The 20,365-nt window shown below is 37.4% G+C and overlaps 1 long non-coding RNA gene across 14 annotated transcripts; it reads right to left on the reverse strand.

Moving 5' to 3' along the window:
- Positions 1–326: 326 nt before the first annotated feature.
- LOC149182354 (uncharacterized) lies at positions 327–19,506 on the reverse strand. 14 transcript variants are annotated; one of them, XR_016257119.1, is made up of 9 exons: positions 19,146–19,484; positions 18,849–18,936; positions 17,222–17,307; positions 16,561–16,936; positions 2,962–3,825; positions 2,084–2,810; positions 1,712–1,859; positions 1,396–1,492; positions 327–1,254 (listed from the first exon to the last, which is right to left on the reverse strand). It is a non-coding gene; the product is annotated as an uncharacterized LOC149182354 (long non-coding RNA). The 14 variants fall into 14 exon arrangements; XR_016257109.1 differs by adding an exon at positions 16,311–16,410 and having other exon boundaries at positions 327–1,859; positions 16,561–16,630; positions 19,146–19,506; XR_016257114.1 differs by adding an exon at positions 16,311–16,410 and having other exon boundaries at positions 327–1,859; positions 19,146–19,485.
- Positions 19,507–20,365: the final 859 nt, after the last annotated feature.

Raw genomic sequence — 20,365 nt, forward strand, 5'->3', positions numbered from 1 at the left:
TTAAGAAGACATTGTTAGAAATCAAACGCATTAATGTCATATGGACCCACCTTGAAATATGTATAAAGGTCCATAACAAGTTCAAATACCATAAATTTGACTTGCTGAGTATTCAGTGCATGCATTTAAATTTATAGTATAAATCAGGAACACTATCTTTTAACAAAGGATCTGCACAAACTTCCTAAACAGGAGGATTTAATCAAATCCATTTCGATTTTTAAGAAGAAATTGTTAGAAATCAAACGCATTAATGTCATATGGACCCACCTTGAAATATGTATAAAGGTCCATAACACTTTTGAACCAAAAGTTCAAATACCATAAATTCAGCGCCCTTTTATTGCAAAAGCAAAACCAGCACACTCTGCAGTTTTGGGCTCATAATCTTGCAATTTGTGATATCCAATATATGCAATATTCAATTGGGATCCCATATTGTATGAATATAGACTGGCAAGCGATTAGATCCAAGACAATATTGCCCGTGACTTGCTGATTGTTGCTTTCTTATTGTAAAAGCAAAACCAGTACACTTTGCAGATCTGGGAGCAATGTTGTTTATGGTGCAATTTACAATATCCAATTGATTGTCCAAGATGGCAATATTCAATTGGGATCCCATATTGTATGGACCAACTGAAGTAGTGATGTGAAGACTGAGCATCCAGGAATCATTAAACCTGAATATGATGATGCCACTGGAATTGAAGGAGGGATGTGAAGACAGAATCCAGAATTTCTGCTATGGTATGCTTCGATTTCTGATTTATCGGCTTGAAGGCTATGAGAATCCCAAACTGAAGGAGGGATGTGAAGGCTGAGAATCCAGGACTTCCTGATCTGGAATCATTAAGCCTGAATATGATGATGCCACTGGAACTGAAGGAGGAATGTGAAGACAGAATCCAGAATTTTCTGATTGATGACATTCTGCTATGGTATGCTGCGATTTCTGATTTGTCGGCTTGAAGACTATGAGAATCCCCAACTGAAGGAGGGATGTGAAGACTGAGAATCCAGGACATTCTTATCTGGAATCATTAAACCTGATAACTGAAGGATGGATGTGAAGATAGAATCCAGAATTTTCTGATTGACGATGACATTCTGCTATGATATGCTTCGATTTCTGATTTGTCGGAAGACTATCAGAATCCTAGAGTTTGTAATTGATGACGACCTTCTACTATGATGTGATTCAATTTCTGATTTCTGATTTGATAAAAGCAGCCCCAAAAACATCTCTGCCATCTGCATCTAACACTCGGGATATGAAAAGCAATTTTTAAGTAATTTTTTCAGATCTAACAACTAACACTTTATCAGCAGCTAGGGACGCAGGAAGTACTGAACACACAAAGAATGAGGAAATAGGATAGAGATCCGCTTTACCCAAGAATACAGATGCCAAAACCTCTTCAGTAAAGGGTAGATAACTTTGCCAAAGAGCTCCCTTTGAGTCGACAAGAAATATGCACATTGCATCAATCTGATTAAAATTGTTGCAGAGACATTGACATATTCATTAAACTTGATCTGGAAGCATTAAACTTGAATATGATGATGCCACTGGAACTGAAGGAGGGATGTAAAGACAGAATCCAGAATTTTTTTTATTGATGATGACATTCTGATATGGTATGCTTCGATTTCTGATTTATTGGCTTAAAGACTATGAGAATCCTCCGAGTTTGTAATTGAGAACGACCTTCTACTATGATGTGCTTCAATTTCTGATTTCGGCTTTCAAATCTTATTTGATAAAAGCGGCCCAAAAAACAACTCTGACAGCGGCATCTAAAACTCTGCTTGCCAATCTGATTTGATAACAACAGCCCAAAAGACAACTCTGCCATCTGCATCTAAAACTCAGAATATGAAAATCAATGAAGTAATTTTTAAGTAATATTTTCAGATCTAACAATAACAACACTACATCTAAAACTCAGAATATGAAAATCAATTAGGTAGTTTTTAAGTAATATTTTCAGATCTAACAACAACAACACTACATCAGATAGTGACGCAGGAAGCACTGAACACACAAAGAATGAGGAAATAGGATAGAGATCCGCTTTACCCAAGAATAAAGATGCCAAAAACCTCTGAACAAGTCTGAAAACATTGGTATAAATCTTCGTGTCCAAAATGTTATTGGATGCTCTGCGTTAGAAGAGCTGCCAAGTCTGACTTGCTGCCTCGCTGACTTGTTTTTTTAAGAGCTGCCAAGTCTGAACACATTGGTATTCATCACCAGTCTGAACACATTGGTATAAATCTTCGAGTCCAGAATGTTATTGGGTACTCTCCGTTAGAATAGCTGCCAAGTCTGACTTGCTGACTGTTGTTTTTTATTGTAAAAGCAAAACCAGCACACTTTGCAGTTCTGGGCACAATGTTGTTTATGGTGCAATTTACAACATCCAATCGATTGTCCAAGATAAACAGTATTCAATTGGGATCCCATATTGTATGGACCAACAGAAGGACGGGTGTGAAGACTATGAGAATCCAGGACTCTCTGATCTGGAACACCATTAAACCTGAATATGATGATGCCACTGGAACTGAAGGAGGGATGTGAAGACAGAATCCAGAATTTTTTGATTGATGAGGACATTCTGATATGGTATGCTTTGATTTCTGATTTATCGGCTTAAAGACTATGAGAATCCTCCGAATTTGTAATTGAGGATGACCTTCTACTATGATGTGCTTCAATTTCAGATTTCGGCTTTCAAATCTGAATTGATAAAAGCAGCCCAAAAACAACCCTGCCATCTGCGTCTAAAAATCTTCTTGCAAATCTGGTTTGATAACAACAGCCCAAAAAAGAACTCAGCCATCTGCATCTAAAAGTCAAGATATGAAAAAGCAATTTCTAAGTATTTTTAACTCATGCTATATCAGTGCTTTGAACTGTTATGGAAGACAACATTTATCATGGCCGAGTTATACCTCCAAATGGTGTAACTGCGACGGACCTCAGTTGTCGCTGTCAGCAGATTGGTAGACCTTCCTTCCATGATGAAATGCCCCTTAATCTAGTTCTGGCACCACAACCCTGCTCTCGGATACTCTGTATCTATGTATCTTGTATCTGCATCCTGTCCACCAATATTCTCATTAATATCTTAGTAGGTAATCCACTTGCAGCTACAGTCCGTGTCTTTTTAGGATCCACTGGTTGGCTTGAGGGCACTGATTCCAGGAGAATGCAAGTCCATCAATACTCTCATTAGTATCTTTGTAGACAATCTCCTTGCAGCTATAGTCTGTGCCTTTGTAATATCTTAGTAGATAATCTACTTGCAGCTATAGTCCGTGTCTTTGTAGGATCCACTGGTTGGCTTGAGGGCACTGATTCCAGGAGAATGGAAGTCCATCAATACTCTCATTGATATTTTAGCAGACAATCTCCTTGAAGCTATAGTCTGTGCGTTTGTAGGATTCACTGGTTGGCTTAACGGGGCTGACTCCAGGAGAATGGAACTCCCTACCTTTCTTGCTATTCATCGAATCCAATGATCCATCCCGTAGAAGGTGGTTCTAGTGGAAAGTGGTCCAAACGATAGAGAAGCCCCGTGACACATGGAGACTTCATCTTCCAGTAAGGGTGCCCATACAGCTTGAGGTTATTTATATTAATGACATTGTGAATACCAAAATGAGACCGCAACTCCCATCTCTTTTTCGACTCTGGGCTGCCCTCTGCTCTGGAAATTGTCAATTTTGCTACATTAATAATACATTGCCATTTGGCACAATTTTCTGTTTCCTCGCATTTCATTCATGTCTGTCAAGCTGCTTAATAGCTATACCCTGCGCACAATAAGAACAAATACTTAAAAACAAAAATAGATGAAAATAATTTAACAGACAACGATAAACAAATAAAAAAGTGATTCCGGGAAACATGATTTCTAAGGTTGTGCAACTCTGTCATAAATGTTTGCAGAACTTTCCTATTGATCACCAAGAAACTTGATTGTTAAGACTGATCAACATTGTTATAAATGGTTGGAGGGAAGCACAACATGGGTTGAGTGGAGGAGCAGAACTTTACTGTTGATCCCCAAGAAACTTGATTGTTAAGTCTGATCAACATTGTTATAAATGATTGGAGGGAAGCACAATATGGTTGAGTGGAGGAATAATAGTTTTCGTAATCCAAACATTGGGAAGAGTTCTCTGTAAGGATTCCTTTTGAAATGGCTCTATTCAAAGACTGCCGAGGAAGCCAATACATGATAAACTAATGATGATAAATTTAGTTGGTTGGTTCGCATGCCATTATGGCATTTCCTTTGCACAACTTGGGTTCAATGAATCTCCCACGGGATCTGTTAGTTTTCCTGATGTAGGAATTGCTTCATAGGAAATCTAGCAGAAATTTTTACTAGTCTCTTAAGAAGAATGCTCGATCTGGAGATTGGTGCCAGAACCAATAGAGGTCCCGAGCTTATGAAAATAAAAGACTATGGACTGACAACATGTAATACTAAAGTTAAAAATGAAGATAGAAGGAATTGTGAAGATGTTGATGTGGTAATTTTGTCATGCAACACAACCGATTAACTATTAACACTAAAAATTGACAATTTATCACAGTAAGGATTCTATTAGTAACATTAGATCCAAGAATCATTAAACCTTATTATGATGATGCCTCCAGAACGGAAGGAGGGATGTTAAGTGAAGACTGAGAGAATCCTTAAAGGAGTTTGTGATTGATGACAACCTTCTGCTATGTTGTGCTTCAATTTCTGATTTTTGGGCTTGAAGTCTCTGAAAAAACTCAATCTGCTTCGATTTCTGATTTTTGGGCTTGCAAATCTAGTTTGATAACAACAGCCCAAAAAACAACTCTACCATCTGCATCTAAACCTCTGCTTGCAAATCTGGTTTAATAACAGCCCAAAAAACAACTCTGCCATCTGAATCTAAAACTCAAGATATGAAAATGAAAAGCTATTTTTAAGCTTGTCTGCTTAATTCATGCTCTATATAATTTTTCACAGGGCCCTTTCCCCCAAAGCTGGATTTTATATCTAAATTCAACATGATTGATGTCTCACAGAACAAGCTCAGTGACCCCCTTCCGCTAGATTTGTGCAGTGGAGGCAAGTTTCAGTAAATTCTTGTCTACAGGGAAAATCCCTCAGTCGTGAGGAAACTGTCAGAGTATGTTGTGTTTTCATGTGACTAAGATTAAACTGAAAGGGAGAATTCCCAGGGAAAATTGGAGTTCCCACATGTTTCGATGCTGGATTTTAGCTTCAACACTTTTGAGGGGGAGATTGCTCCTGCAATTGCAAATGCAGGAAATTTGTCTGGATTATATCTGCAAAGGAATGGATTCTCTGGAAACTTGCCAGCAGAGATTGGACATGCTTCGCGGTTGACAAAAATTGACGTTAACTGGAACTGTACCTTATGAGAAGGACCCATACCAGGTCAGATTGGACACTAAGTTTCTGTCTTCCATTAATCTTGCATACAATAGCTCACAGGAGTCATTCCCTCCACCCTCTGTTCTACGGAAGTCCTTAATTCTCTGAATCTTTCCCACAATATGCTTTCCAGAGAAATAACGAACAGCTTGGCTTCTTTGAAGCTCAGCTCTGTTGTTTTCTCTAGGAATTCATTAACAGAACCAGTGGCGATTGAGCTCATCAGCCAGACCAACAATAGAAGCTTTTCTGAGGACCCTTGCCTATGGTCAAGGCTTGGAATCTTTGTATCCCTGCGATTTACATACAAGAGATGTTTATCAGGAGAGATAGATAACTGGATGGAATTCAGTCCTACTTGCAATAATGGTGAAACGCTCCGTGAATGCAACCTAGCAAATGTGAGTCCATGAGTACATCATCAACTCTTGCAGATTTAAAGACCAAAAATATCTAATGGAGAATAGTACTCGCAAGGTACACATCTTTCAGAATATTGTCTTTTGACATGGCATTATTCAAAGACTTCCAAATAAGCCAGTGTGTGTTATTGTTGTGGGATCCTATTTTGGGTGTCCATTGAATGAACGAGTTGCATGAGATCAAGTTGGGGTGGGTATATCAATGTGATATCTTTTGATTATTATTATCAAAGTGATTCAATGCCATTTTGTATCACGTCAGGTCTGTGTTGCTCGAAAAGGTTGAAGATATATAGGGAGATTTCATGTTCAGTGCAAATTTTCTTTCTTGAGGCTCGACCTTGATCATGGTCTTGTAATGATGGTTACGACACCATAACAACTCCTCTTCCTACTACTCTTGGTTTGCATCATTTATTGTTCCTTTTCTACAGATATTTCCATGCTGCTTTGCCACAATTTCTTCTTTCCTAGCATTTATTTCCTGTTAAGTTGCTTAATAGAGATAGCCTACTCACAATGAATAAACACAAAACCTTAGAAACAAAAGTATATGAACACAATCAAACTAACAACGATAAACAAATGAAATGGTGATTTTGGGAAACCTGATTGTTAAGGTTGTGCACCATATTATAAATGTTTTCAGAACTTTAATGTTGTTCCCCAAGAAATTTCACTGTTAAGTTTGCTCAACTTTGTTATAAATGGTTGGAGGGAAGCATAATATGGATTGATTGGAATAATATTTTTTGTTATCGAGACGTTGGGAAGAGTTTTTTGTTATACTGTCATTTGTAATGGCTCTATTCTGCCATGAAAGCCAATACATGATGCAACAGATGATGATAAACTTGGTCGGTTCGCATCCCATTATAGCATTGCCTTCGCACAATTTGAGTTCAGTGAAGCTCTTACGGGATCTGTTAGTTTTCCTTATGTAGGAGTTCCTTGCATTCGAAAACCAGCAATTAATTTTGCTAGTCTTTTAAGTAGAAGGCTTGGTCTCGAGATTCGTAATGTCCCCAACCGCTTAGGAGATACAAGAAAATGATCCACTAGCCTAATAAGTTTTCGTAGGCTAAGGTAGAGAATAAAAAGACATGATTCAAGCAGGAAAAACATTATAAATGCTTAAAGAATGAAAATGGGGGCATATGCTCGGCTAATGAAAAGTCACTTTCATTTTATAACGTGAAAAAATTCTAAAGTGACTTTATGAGATTATAAAAGATAAAATGTGAGCAAAAGTGGCCATCACAAAGTTATAAAAAGATAAAAGTGAGGAGTCTCTCATCATTCTATCACTTGCAATTTGAAAAAATAAGTTTTTTGAGAGCTTTTTCAAAGAAGCTTAAGGTTTGGGAAACCCTCACCATCATTGCTAGCTTTGGTGTTGAAACTATACACCCTACTACTTTATGAGATTATAAAAGGTAAAATGTGAGCAAAAGTGACCATCACAAAATTATAAAAAGAGAAAAGTGAAGAGTCTCTCCTCATTCTCTCACTTGCAATTTGTTCTATCACTTGCAATTTGAAAAAATAAGTTTTTTTAGAGCTTTTTCAAAGAAGCTTGGGGTTTGGGAAACCCTAACCGTCGTTGCTAGCTTTGGTGTTGAAACTATACACCCTACTTGGTTTGGAGAGACTTCGTGATTTCGCCATTGCATTTCTAAAAGGACAAGGTACCTGCACAAAGAAGTAAACCCTCAAAGTTATCAGTGGATTTATTTTTCTAATATGGGATTTCTCTCATCTCTTGGGGAGGTTGGGCATACCCTTTAAAGAGGGTGAGGTTCTCAACGTAATGAGGGCCAAGTTCATTGTATTCCAAGGTCGAGCTACCTCTCATTCCTTGTTGGTCATATTTTGTGGGGAAGGCAGCATATTTATCATTTAATAAAGAGCCGAGTACAGTGTTCTTTTAGTGGTACAAATTCTCTGCTGAAAGGGATGAGATTCCCTTCTTTCTTCTGTTGAACAAGTTTATCATTTGTGGGGACAAGTTACTAATGTTTGGCTATCCGAGTTATGGTTACCAAGAGGTCTAGTTTGTTATAGTTTGGGTCAAAACCCTCTCTACATTCTACTGGTCGAGTTCATTTTATCGAGGATTGATTGTGTTCTGTTTTGTGGGTCGAGTGACATCTCACTGCTGAAGATTGCTATAAAATATAAAGGATTCGTGGGTATCCTCTTGTTGGAGTTTCTTGTGCATGTATACCAATTCCTTATCCTCTTGCACAACCTGCTGATATTATACAGAGATTGATCTTGTATTGGGAGTTGCTTTCCTGAAGCGATATACATATATATATTAGGTTCCTTTATACCATTCTCCAAGTTTGCAAACTCTGATATGTATTTAGTTAGAGGCTAAATATTGTATGTATCAATTCATTTCCAGTCATTAAATTTGAAGATGCTCCTTTATTTGCACACAATTGTGATCTAAATAATTTATGGCTATTACATGAATGATATGTGGTTGTTTTAAAAGTGTTTTCATGAGCAAATTTCATACTATATAATTGGACTATGACACAAATTATGAAATGAGCACGTACAGCAGTATGACTTCAAACTGTTTGATAAAATGTCTCACTCAGAAAACCAATTAAACTCATAAATTACAGTGGGTATTGTTACCCACCACAAGTGGATGACACAATAAGAAAACGTTTCTTCAAATTGTTTCATAAAATGTCTCACTCAGAAAACCAATTAAACTCAGAAATTATAGTGGGTATTGTTACCCACCACAAGTGGATGACCCAACAGGAAAAATTGTCTTCCACATTTGTCTTCAACCAGTAGCCAACAGCCCCTGATAGCCACTTGTGTAGTCGATATATTGTACCAGTTGATCTCCACTTCCTGAGCCAGGCATATGTGCCCTCGCCCACTTTTCAAGAACATATGTTTGAAGGTGGTCCATCCAATCCTAAAGGTATGTTTTTCATTGTGCAATCGGGTGCTTATTCTTGTTTTTCCTTGCGCACATTGGGTACGGATTATTGGGTGACTTGGAAGAAGGAAGGGTTTTAACTATAGTCTTGCTCCTTCACCTTAAATGGGGATTTAATCCTCAACCCTAGTCCCATGGGATCTCCCCAATTGACTTATAGCTTCAAGATGGGCACTACTACTTGGAAACCCAAATTTTGGTACCACAGTCCCATTTTCCCATTTCACATTTTTCACTCCCCTCTGCACATTACATTCCTTATTTCATCATCTTCCCTCTTTGGGTCCACATGACCACTGGTTCCACAAAGCTATGGTACACCCACTGCCCTTGTCCCCATGTTTGGGCTGAGCTTGGAAATGTTGCCCCAAAGGTTGATGCAGCTAAAAGAAATGATATGCTTGATAAAAGCATATCATGGCCACATGCAACAGAAAATAATATCACAAAATGCAAAAGATGGTTGGGACCAGTGTTGCACTAATCAGGAAAAAATCGCGATATTATCGTTTTATCGCGATTTTTTCAAAACCACGATTAAATTGGGCCATAATTAAAAAAAAAAAAAAAAAAAAAAAGCCCCGATTTTTTCGGTAAAAATCGCGGGCCCGTCGGGCAGCACGTGTTTAAAGGGAAAAACACGATTTTTTTTGGTCATTTGGACAACAGAAGGCACGCTAGGGTTTGGAGACTTGGAGACTTGGAGATTTTAGAGCTGAATCAACTAACTGGAGGAGAAAATCGAAGAGTGAGCTAAGGAGGAGACACATTATCTCCATAAAACCGATATGGGCACCAATGTTGTGTTTTCGTTGTTGTGTAACTTTGTTTTTGTTTTTTTCTATGTTTTTGGTTGGGTTTGGAATAGGGTTTTTGACATTTGTCCAATGTAATTTTTTTTTTGTTTTTTTAGTTGGGTTTGGAATGGGGTTTTTGACATTTGTCCAATGTATTTTTTTTTTAGTTTTTTTGGTTGGGTTTGGAATGGGGTTTCTTAAATTGTATGTAATTTTTTTTTAGTTTTTGTACAATGTAAATAGTAAAATACTAAATTGTAAGTTTGTAACTTGTAAATACTAAATTGTAATCCTTATTTTCCCATAGGTTCACCGAAACACCATTCAAGCTTTTAACTTCAAAGTTCAAAATCAAACATGCCAAGGAAATTGGACCTTTTCTGGGAATTTGGTGAACTTGATGCTCCAAATGATAGAATAAACTTGTCTTGCAAGTTTTGTGGGCACCATATGTCCGAGGGGGTGTACAGATTGAAGTATCACCTTGCACAAATCCCTGGATTTGATGTAGGGCCTTGCACAGAGGCAAATCCTAAACTCATCTGAAGAGCCATGAAACTTTAGACCACACTAGAGAGGCCAAAGCAGAAATGAAGAGGCAACTAAAAAAGTCAGCTGAACAAGGAAGTGGCAGTGGTTCTACTGTAGCATCAACCAACCCGGTAGCTGCCTAATCATTTTTTGTTCCTCGAACCACACTTGGTTCACAGCCATCTATCAGTTCAATGCTAAAAAAAAAAACTGAGAAAGAACAAGCTGACAAGTTGCTGGCAAAATTTCTCTTTTGGAGTGATATTCCTTTCAGCATTATAAGGAATAATCCATTTTTCCAGCCTGTTGTTGATGTTATTTCAATTGTTGGCCCAGGGTACAAAATCCCTTCTTATCATGACATGAGAGGCCAGATTCTTCAAAATGAAAAGCTTGACTGCACCAAAAGATTGGAGGATTTTAGGGAATCATGGGCACAAACAGGATGCACTGTGATGTCAGATAGTCACTGTGATGTCAGATAGTTAGACTGACCAAAAGGGGAGAACCCTTATAAACTTCTTGGTTAGTTGTCCCAAGGGGACTATGTTTATCAAATCTGTTGATGCATCTGCACAAATCAAAGATGCAAGAACTTTATGTGATTTGTTGGATGTGTTTATTTTGGAGGTGAGTGCAAAAAATGTTGTCCAAGTCAAAACGGACAATGCTGCAAATTATGTTGTTGCTGGCAAGATGCTTATGGACAGGCATCCTACTTTATTTTGGACACCTTGTGCTGCACACTGTATTGATTTGATGTTGCAGGACATAGGGGAAATTTCCTTTGTCAAAGATATTGTTGAGTCATCCAAAAGCATTACAAAATTTATATATAATCATGCATATGTGCTTAGCTTGATGAGAAGATTCACCAACAACAAAGAGTTGGTGCACCCCGCCATTACACGGTTTGCCACCAGTTTCATATCTCTTCAATCCCTCTTGAATTCTATGTGAGATGTGAAGAGAATGTTTCTTTCAGAGAAGTGGCGTGCTTTGCCAATGAGCCTCAAACCAGAAGGAGAGGCCATATGTAGACTAGTTTCATACCAGGAAGACTTCTGGGCGAGAGTGCAGGAGGTGTGCGTCGTTACTGAACCTTTGGTAAAGGTTGTTCGGTTAGTTGATAGTGAAGCTCGCAATGGGCGATTTGTATGAGGCCATGGACAGGGCCAAAGAAGCCATTCAGGCCTACTATGATGATAAGGGAGATGAGGGGTTTCAGAGACAACTCCTATGGGGAGTGATTGATGAACGATGGAACAACACACTCCATCGTCCCATTCATGTTGCTGGGATTTTCCTGAACCCCGCATTTTCTTACGCATGTGGGTTCGTATTTGATGCTGAGATCATGGATGGATTCTTAACCTGTGTCCAGAGGATGGTGCGATCTCCAGCATAACATACAGAAATCTCTAAAGAAATTGAGACATATAGGATGGCAGGTGGCACATTTGGCTTTGACATGGTTGTGGCTGATAGGACGATTAAAATGCCAGGTATTTTTAGTTTGTTTCAAATTTCATTGTCTCTTCAAATTCCATTTTTTTTCTTATGTTTATTTAAAATTTTATTTGTAATTTTGTTGTAGATGCATGGTGGAGAATGTATGGTGCTAGGGTACCCCTTCTGCAAAAGCTTGCCATTCGAATCCTCAGCCAAACATGTAGCTCCTCAGGATGTGAGCGCAACTGGAGTGTATTTGAAAAAATACACAACAAGAAGCGCAATAGGTTAACACAATGTCTAATGTGTGAAATTATTACAACTAGTTAATTCTCTTGTGCCCTAATTTGTTGAATATCATTGTAAAAGGTTATTTGGTTGCAAATTGCACATGTCACTCGTGGCATGACAATTAGATGAATGTTCCTAGTGGATGGAAATTTGTTTCTCTTCCATGAATATCCATAAATCTTGAGTAGGTAAATGTTGAAGATTAGTTGCTAGGGCATCATTCTTTATCCTCCTTGAAGACAGTTTTGGAAAATCTTGAATGATCTTAGACTCCATTGCCCAAGAAATGTTAGGCATCGGTTCAAGAAAAATTGGTCGTCAACCTTTCCTTCCCTTTCTTTTCTTATCTCCAAAATTTCAGCCCCGCTTTCCTTGGACATCTATCTAGGTCATCTAGCGAAATTATTTGGAGCAGGAATTTCCAAATTTTGTTTAGATAGAACTCTTCGTTTGTGTCTCCTCTGAAGGATCTCAAATTTCGGTGGAATTTCCATGGTTATTTCTCCATAAATTTGTATGCCCTAGGTGTGCCATAGAAGGGAAATCTAGTTAATTTTCCTTGGTTAAGGTGGCCTTCTCGGGGTCATATGAGCTTAGTATTCGGTGGAATAAATCATAAGAGATCCTTACTGCTCTCTTACCTAGGCCTAGTGAATAACTTGGAAGAAATTCTTCCCACGTTTATTCCTAAAATCCCCAAGTCTAGCGTAAGCTTTTACTAGGTCTCTCAAGAAAAGTGAAAGGCCTATTTGAGGTGTCAAACCATTTCGCAAACTTCTTGAGAGGTCCTATCTCACCTTTGGAGCCTTGACTCTAGACATACCTATCATTATTCCAAATTTTTAAGCCCTAGGTCTTGGTCTCCATCCTAGTTCATTCTTGGAGAGCCTTTAGCTTCCTTGAAGCATTGAATCATCGTTGAGCCTCTCCTTGAATGGGCTTAGTGGAATCATTTCACAGATAGATTATTGATCCTTCCTTTTTAAAGTGATTTCCTCTAACAACCCCCCTGACTTGCCACATATGGGTGGTGTCACCGCAAATCCAACTCCTCTGGAGCTGCTAGAAGAATGGGATTAAAAAGATTGTCTTTTATCTTTTGTCCCTCCAAGTACTTGGGTTGTTACCAACCTTTTTCCAAATACCATGACCAGAGCCTTCAAACCTCGCCACATATACATATATATGTATATGCCCTTGAGTAGAGCACGATTACAAAAGGACTAGTTGGCATGCTTAGTTTGGGCTCTGCCTCTAAAGACCCGCCATGCTCAAAGTCCCTCCCCGGCTAAATCAACCCGTTGTATTACTTAGACAACGAAGGTCGTGATGCCCTTACCAATGCTCACCCACACCAACAGCATAATAGAAACACACTCAGTGCCTCTGACACTAGTGTGTGTGTGTGTGTGTGTGTGTGTGTGTGTGCCTCCTTGCATTCAGAGCACTGAGAGGAAATCACAGTCACAAGAACCATTTAACAGGGTCTCCTTCCCTTCAAATTATCACTGTAAAATAGATATCAATGTCTTTAACCGAAGTTCCCTATTTCCAAACCAGATTACAGTGGGATGTAAACAAAATGATCACAAGCATTCCTTGATTAATGCAACCATCATTCAACCAGAAAAGAGGCATTCATTCATTAAAGTTGCAAGTATAAGAAGGAACACTTATCTTATCTATCATGGGCATCTGAGTCTAGGACAAGGACTCTCCACCCAATCATACATAGTTGTAGCCAAAGCTCACTTGCAACTATCAACCCCGAGCCAGATTTCGGACTCTGAGGGGCTTGCACAAAGGATTAAAACACCAATTGCCCACTAAAACAAGGACTCTAGAGGACCTCCACCACCCACCAGCGATTCAGTCATCCAATAACATATAGGGAATCCAAAACCCACTGTAAACATCACAGTAAGAAAGGCTTCAGAGGTCCTCCCTCCACGAGTCCAAGGGCACAATCCTCCACCCACACCATAAGGGAATCCAGAGAAAGACAATATCCACCCTTTGGCTTTACAGGGACTCGAGGGGCATTGTTCCTCACCAGGGATAGACCATCTTCATGCCAGTCATGCCAACCGAATTGTTGTCACTATCTTCTCTTCTCTTCGACTCTGTTCTCTGTAGAATGTTGCTCGAAATTGGATGGATTTGGTTGAATGAATGAATGAATCCTCAAGTGTGTGTTTAAGTGAGTCCACCAATGAGGTTGAACTACCTTCTTTTCCTTCTCTTACGCAGTGCTTGACTATCACTGTCCTAACCGCTAACACATTGAATTTCATTAATTTTTGTCCTTGTTGCCTTGGTTCTCCAAGGCAACATGGGCTTGTGTACTTCTCTTGCAAACAAATTAACTTCAAAAAAACCAATTCATTAAACATACCAACCAGCCTTTAATGGCTGGCATAACAACTTAGATTTCTCGCACAAGGAACCCTTGACTACCCCAAGCAAGCAACCTCCTCGGCTCTAGAATCCGTAGCCCTTGACTCAGCCCAATTTTAATTTTCTTGTACAAATATTTACATTGAAATTTTCATGAGGAAACTCGGGTTGGGTTGTCACAAAACCCTCCCCCCTTAGGGAACACCGCCCTCAATGTTCTTTTGCTCATATGCAACACCAAAAACAAAATAAAACACACATTGTTTCATGGAGCTTTATACAATATTTAAAGTCATATATACATTTGCTTCAACCAACAAACAAAAATGGATAAATAGACTTCATGGTATTAGTCATCTCCTAAGTGGTTTCCTCTAGCCCAAAGTGCTTCCACTACACTATGACTTTCTCTTTGACTTGCTCTATGGCTCGATTCCAGAGCATGAGACTCCTTTGGTCTAGAATGCACAATGGCTTTGGCTGAAACTCGCCGTCTAGTTCCACCTATAGCACAAACCAATCAATCACATGATTAAAATCCTGCACATATCTCTTAAAGAAAGAGACATAGAAAACATCATAAACTTTAACTAATGGAGGTAAAGCCAGGCAATAGGTCACTAGTCCAATCCTTTCAAGGATCTCATATGCCCACAATATCATGGTGCCAACTTGGCACATGACCCGGTCTTCAAGGAACTCTTCTTGGGTTTGATTCTCAAGTAAATGTGTTCCCCAACTTGTAACTCTTTATGCACCCTATGCCGATCTGCATAGATTTTCTACCTATCTTGTGCCATCTTCAGATTATGTTCGATAATCTGAATTTATTGCTCCATTTCCTTAAGCATATTAACCCAATACGGACCATGTTCACTGGATCACTGATAGGAGAATTGCAACTCCTCCCATACAATGCCTCAAATGGACTCATTTTTATGGATTCTTGGTATCCATTGTTGTATGCAAACTCTACAAGTGACAAGTACTCCTCCCACTTCTTGGGTTGATGCATTACATACATACTCAACATATCCTCGAGGATTCTATTTGTCCTCTCCGTCTGCTCGTCTGGTTGTGGATGATATGTTGTACTAAATGCCAACTTGGTCCCCAAACTTGCAAACAGTTCCTTCCAAAATCTTGAAGTGAACTTAGCTTCTCAGTTTGAAATAATTTTCTTGGGGATACCATGCAGTCTGATGATTTCTTTTATGAAAATTTGTGCCACCTTGCTCAACTTGTCAATCACCATCATGATAGCATCATGTTGTGCTTGGAGGTTCTAGGCAAACCTATGATAAAATCCATGGATATTACCTCCCATTTCCATTTTGGAATGGGAATGGGTTGCAACAAACCTGTTGGATGCTTGCCCTCAGCACTTACTTGTTGGCATTCTATGCATTTGGCCACAAAATCAACCACTTCTTTCTTCAAATTTGGCCAACAATAGAACTTTTTAATGGTTATGAGGATCTTTTGGTACCCTTGATGGGTTGAATAAGGTTTGGCATGGAACTCCTTCATTATGAGCCTTTTATTTCATTGGCACATAAATTATGTTCTTGAACTTGATTGGGCCATCATCAGTGAGGTGATATTCCTCATCCCCACCATCTTGTAGCAACTTTCATCTTATTCTAATACCAAAAATAACAAACCCTAAATTGGTGATGATGGTGGAGAACCACTATATCTATCAAATCAAGGAGGATTTCACGATCGAGCATACATGAGTTCTGCACCCTTTACTTCTACTTATTTCCTCCTCAATTTTCGTTTACCTACATTTATATAAATAAGTAAATCCCAAATAATATAAGAAGCATTTAACTTAAATAAAAGTACATCTTATTCTAAAACCAAAAATCATAAACCCATAATCATAAACGTTAAATAAGAGATGGGGATGGACAACCATTGTATCAAAACTAAGAGGATTTCACTAAAGAACATACAGTGTTGCACCAAAAGATAACTCATCCTCTACCTTTGCTTCTACTTTTGCTATAGCGCCCCATGTCTCTCTCACAAAAATATATTCAGTAGTTTCACCAATGTTTCACCAATGCTCGTTCACCTTTCTCAATCTTTATTGCATGTAAATATCAACAAACACACATGATATAATGGTGAAGCAACAAATGACTTAAATTAAAATAAGCATGAAACCACAAGTAAAATTGGCATAAAACCATATACTTATCTAGTAGCAAACGAGTAAATTCCACCATGCATACCTCTCTTGTATTTGCCCATAAACAAGTAAATTCCCCTGTTACAGACCTCCTTTGCCTTTGCCCATCACACCTACGGAATCCACATTAGCTTTATATCTGCATTATGGGTTGTTAAGGTATTCCTTAATTTTCTGACCCATTGAACCAAATAAACCGCAAAAAGCATGGCCATGCTCACAAATGTAAAAATATAAAATCCACAATAGAAAATAACCAAAAATAAAAGCAAAAAACATCAACAACCGTACCTAAAATAAAGTTAATGGTACTAAGAAATTAAAATAAAAAATAACAAATAACAAATAACAAAAATAATAATAAAAAAAACTAAATAACAAACTAGAGACAGAAGTGTCCATGGCCAACCAAAGGAAGCCTGCACACCAAAAAATAAAGAAATATTAAATAGAGTCTACAAAATATTATGAAAAATATTAAATACACAAAATATTGCAAGTATTACAAAACAGAGATAAAATATCTTATCAAAAATCTTAGACAAAGATCTAAAATCTTAGGAATAATCTTATGCCACAGAAAATACATAATATCATAAACATAAACATAAATATCATAAAAAGGTAATGAGGGAAAAGAACCATCCCGTTTACAATGAGAAAGAACAAATTATACATGGATTTTGTACCAAAAATAAACTCACCTCCACTTTTGCCTCTACACTCCTCAATAATGTCTCACAAAGATAGTTTAGCACTTTACTAAGGCATCCTTTCTACACTGCATTACCTGCATTGCATTGTCTCAATAATTAGATAAATCACAAATAATGGAAGATCCCTTGAATTTACATAAACAGACATGGAACAATATATATCTCCTCAACCTTCGCCTTCTCACATACATGGAAGGATACATATCACCTCAACCTTCACTTTCAACCACTACACCTATGGAATCAGGGGTTTTTAGGACCTAGCTTAACTTCCCACTCAAAATACCAAATAAGCGAAAACAAAAATCCATATCCATAAAATTATGCAGCGTGTCTTGTGCAATAACCAAATATTATAATTCCTCAATAATGGAAGAGGGAAACGAACCATTGTATTTAAACAAGAAGATAACCATGCCAAGACCAAAAGAAAACTAACATTCTCCCTTTGCACTTTCCCACATTTCTCCAAGTCCCTCTTATGCAAAAATATCTCAAAAGTTTCAAAGTGCTCCTCAACATTTTCCTACATTTAGATTGCATTTTTTTTTTGTAAGCTGGGGCGGGACTCTCCGATTTACATGTCCATTATGTACCCCTCTACGGGGGAGGGGTAGCCCAAGATTTGAACCCAAGACTTCCGGTTCGGTGAGACTTCATTTCCACGGCCCTTGCCGCTTGAGCTACCCCATGTGGACCATTTAGATTGCATTTAATTAATAAGTAAAATCCCAAATAATATAAGATGCATTTAACTTAAATAAAAGTAGATCTTATTCTAAGACCAAAAATAACAAACCCTAAATTGGTGAGGAAGGTGGAAACACTGTATCTCTCAGAACAAGGAGGATTTCATGGTACATCATACATGAGTTATGCACCAAAAGATAACTCACTGTCTACCTTTTCTCCTACTTTTTTCCTCCTCAATCTTCATTTACTTATGTTTAGATAAATAAGTAAATCTCACATAATATAAGATGCATTTAAGTTAAATAAAAGTACATCTTATTCTAAGACCAAAAATCATAAACCCAGAATCATAAAAGATAACTCACTGTCTACCTTTTCTCCTACTTTTTTCCTCCTCAATCTTCATTTACTTATGTTTAGATAAATAAGTAAATCTCACATAATATAAGATGCATTTAAGTTAAATAAAAGTACATCTTATTCTAAGACCAAAAATCATAAACCCAGAATCATAAAAGTACATCTTATCCATCATATTATGCAATAGTAGATCTTGTGCAACAACCAAATATTGTAATTCCTCAATAATGGAGGAGGGAAGAGAACCATTGTATTGAAACATGACGACAACCATGCCACAACCAAAGGAGAACTACGCTTTCGCACATACATGGAAGGATACATATCACCTCAACCTTCGCCTTCACCCACAACACCTTTTCGATCAGAGGTTTTTAGGACCTAGCTTCATTTCCCATTTAATGCACCAAATAAACCAACCATAAAATAACATATCCATCATATTATATGCAACAGTAGATCTTGTGCAACAACCAAATATTATAATTCCTTAATAATGGAGGGAAGAGAACCATTGTATTGAATAAGAAGACAACCATGTCAAAACCAAAGGAGAACTCACATTCTCCCTTTGCTCTTTCCCACACTTCTCCAAGTCTCTCTTATGCAAAAATATTTCAAAGTTTAAGTGCTCATCAACCTTCGGTTTCCTACATTTAAATTGCATTTAATAATAAGTAAACTCTAAATAATATAAGATGCATTTAACTTAAATAAAAATTATATTTTATTCTAAGACCAAAAATCATTAACCCATAATCATAAACGGTAAATAAGCGAAGAGGATGGGCAAACATTGTATCAAAACTAAGAAGATTTCACTTTAGAACATACAATCTTGCACCAAAAGATAACTCACCCTCTACCTTTGCTTCCACTTTTGCTATAGTGCTTCGTGTCTCTCTCATACAAAAAATATTCAGTAGTTTCACCAATGTTCATTCACCTTTCTCAATCTGTATTGCTAGTAAATATCAACAAACACACATGATATAATGGTGAAGCAACAAATGACTTAAAATAAAATAGGCATGAAACCATATACTTACGTAGTAGCAAACGAATAAATTCCCCTTTTACATACCTCTTTTGACTTTGCCCATTACACCTACAGACTCCACATTAGCCTTAAAGTTGTATTATTAGTTGTGAAGGTAATTCCTTAATTTTCGGACCCAGTACACCAAATAAAAATATAAACAAAACAAAAACAAAAGACACAAAACAATTATAAGAAAAAAAAAAAAAAAAACAACAACAACAACAATAAATTAGCATGGCCAAGCTCACAAATCTAAAGAAATAAAAGCCACAATAGCAAATAACCCAAAAAAAGCAAAAGACATCACCAACAATATTAAAAAAAATAACGATACTAAAAAATTAATTAAAAATTAAAAATTAAAAACAACAACAAAAATAATAAAAACAAAACATAAAATAACAAACTAGAGACAAACTCTCTTCTACAACTCCAAAAAATGTCCATGGCCAACCAAGGGAACGCTGCACACCAAAAAATAGAAAAGTATAAAGCAGAGTACAAAATATTATGAAAAATATTAAATACACAATATATTTTGAGTACTACAAAACAAAGATAAAATATCTTATCCAAAATCTTAAGAATAATCTTGTCCCAGCAAATACATCTTATTCAAAAACCAATAACCATAAACCTAAACAAGTAACAAGAGAACATAACCATCATGTTTACAATGAGAAAGAACAAATTATATATAGTTTTGTACTAAAAAACTCACCTCTACTTTTGCCTTTGCACTCCACTATAACGTATCTCTCACAAAGATATTTTAGTAGTTCACCCAGATATCCTTTACACTGCATTACTTGCATTGCATTGTCTCAATAATTAGATAAATCACAAATATTGTAGGATGCCTTCAATTTACAGTAACATACATGGAACCATACATATCACCTCAACCTTCTCTTTCACACATACATGGATGGATACATATCACCTCAGCGTTCGCCTTCACCCACTACACTTACAAGATCAAGGGTTATTAGGACATAGCTTAACTTCCCACTCAATGTACCAAATAAACCAAAACA

The sequence above is a fragment of the Pinus tabuliformis genome, chromosome 3_2, assembly GCF_031772625.1.
Source record: "Pinus tabuliformis cultivar Carrire ecotype Pingquan chromosome 3_2, CPIR1, whole genome shotgun sequence".
Lineage (NCBI taxonomy): Eukaryota > Viridiplantae > Streptophyta > Pinopsida > Pinales > Pinaceae > Pinus > Pinus tabuliformis.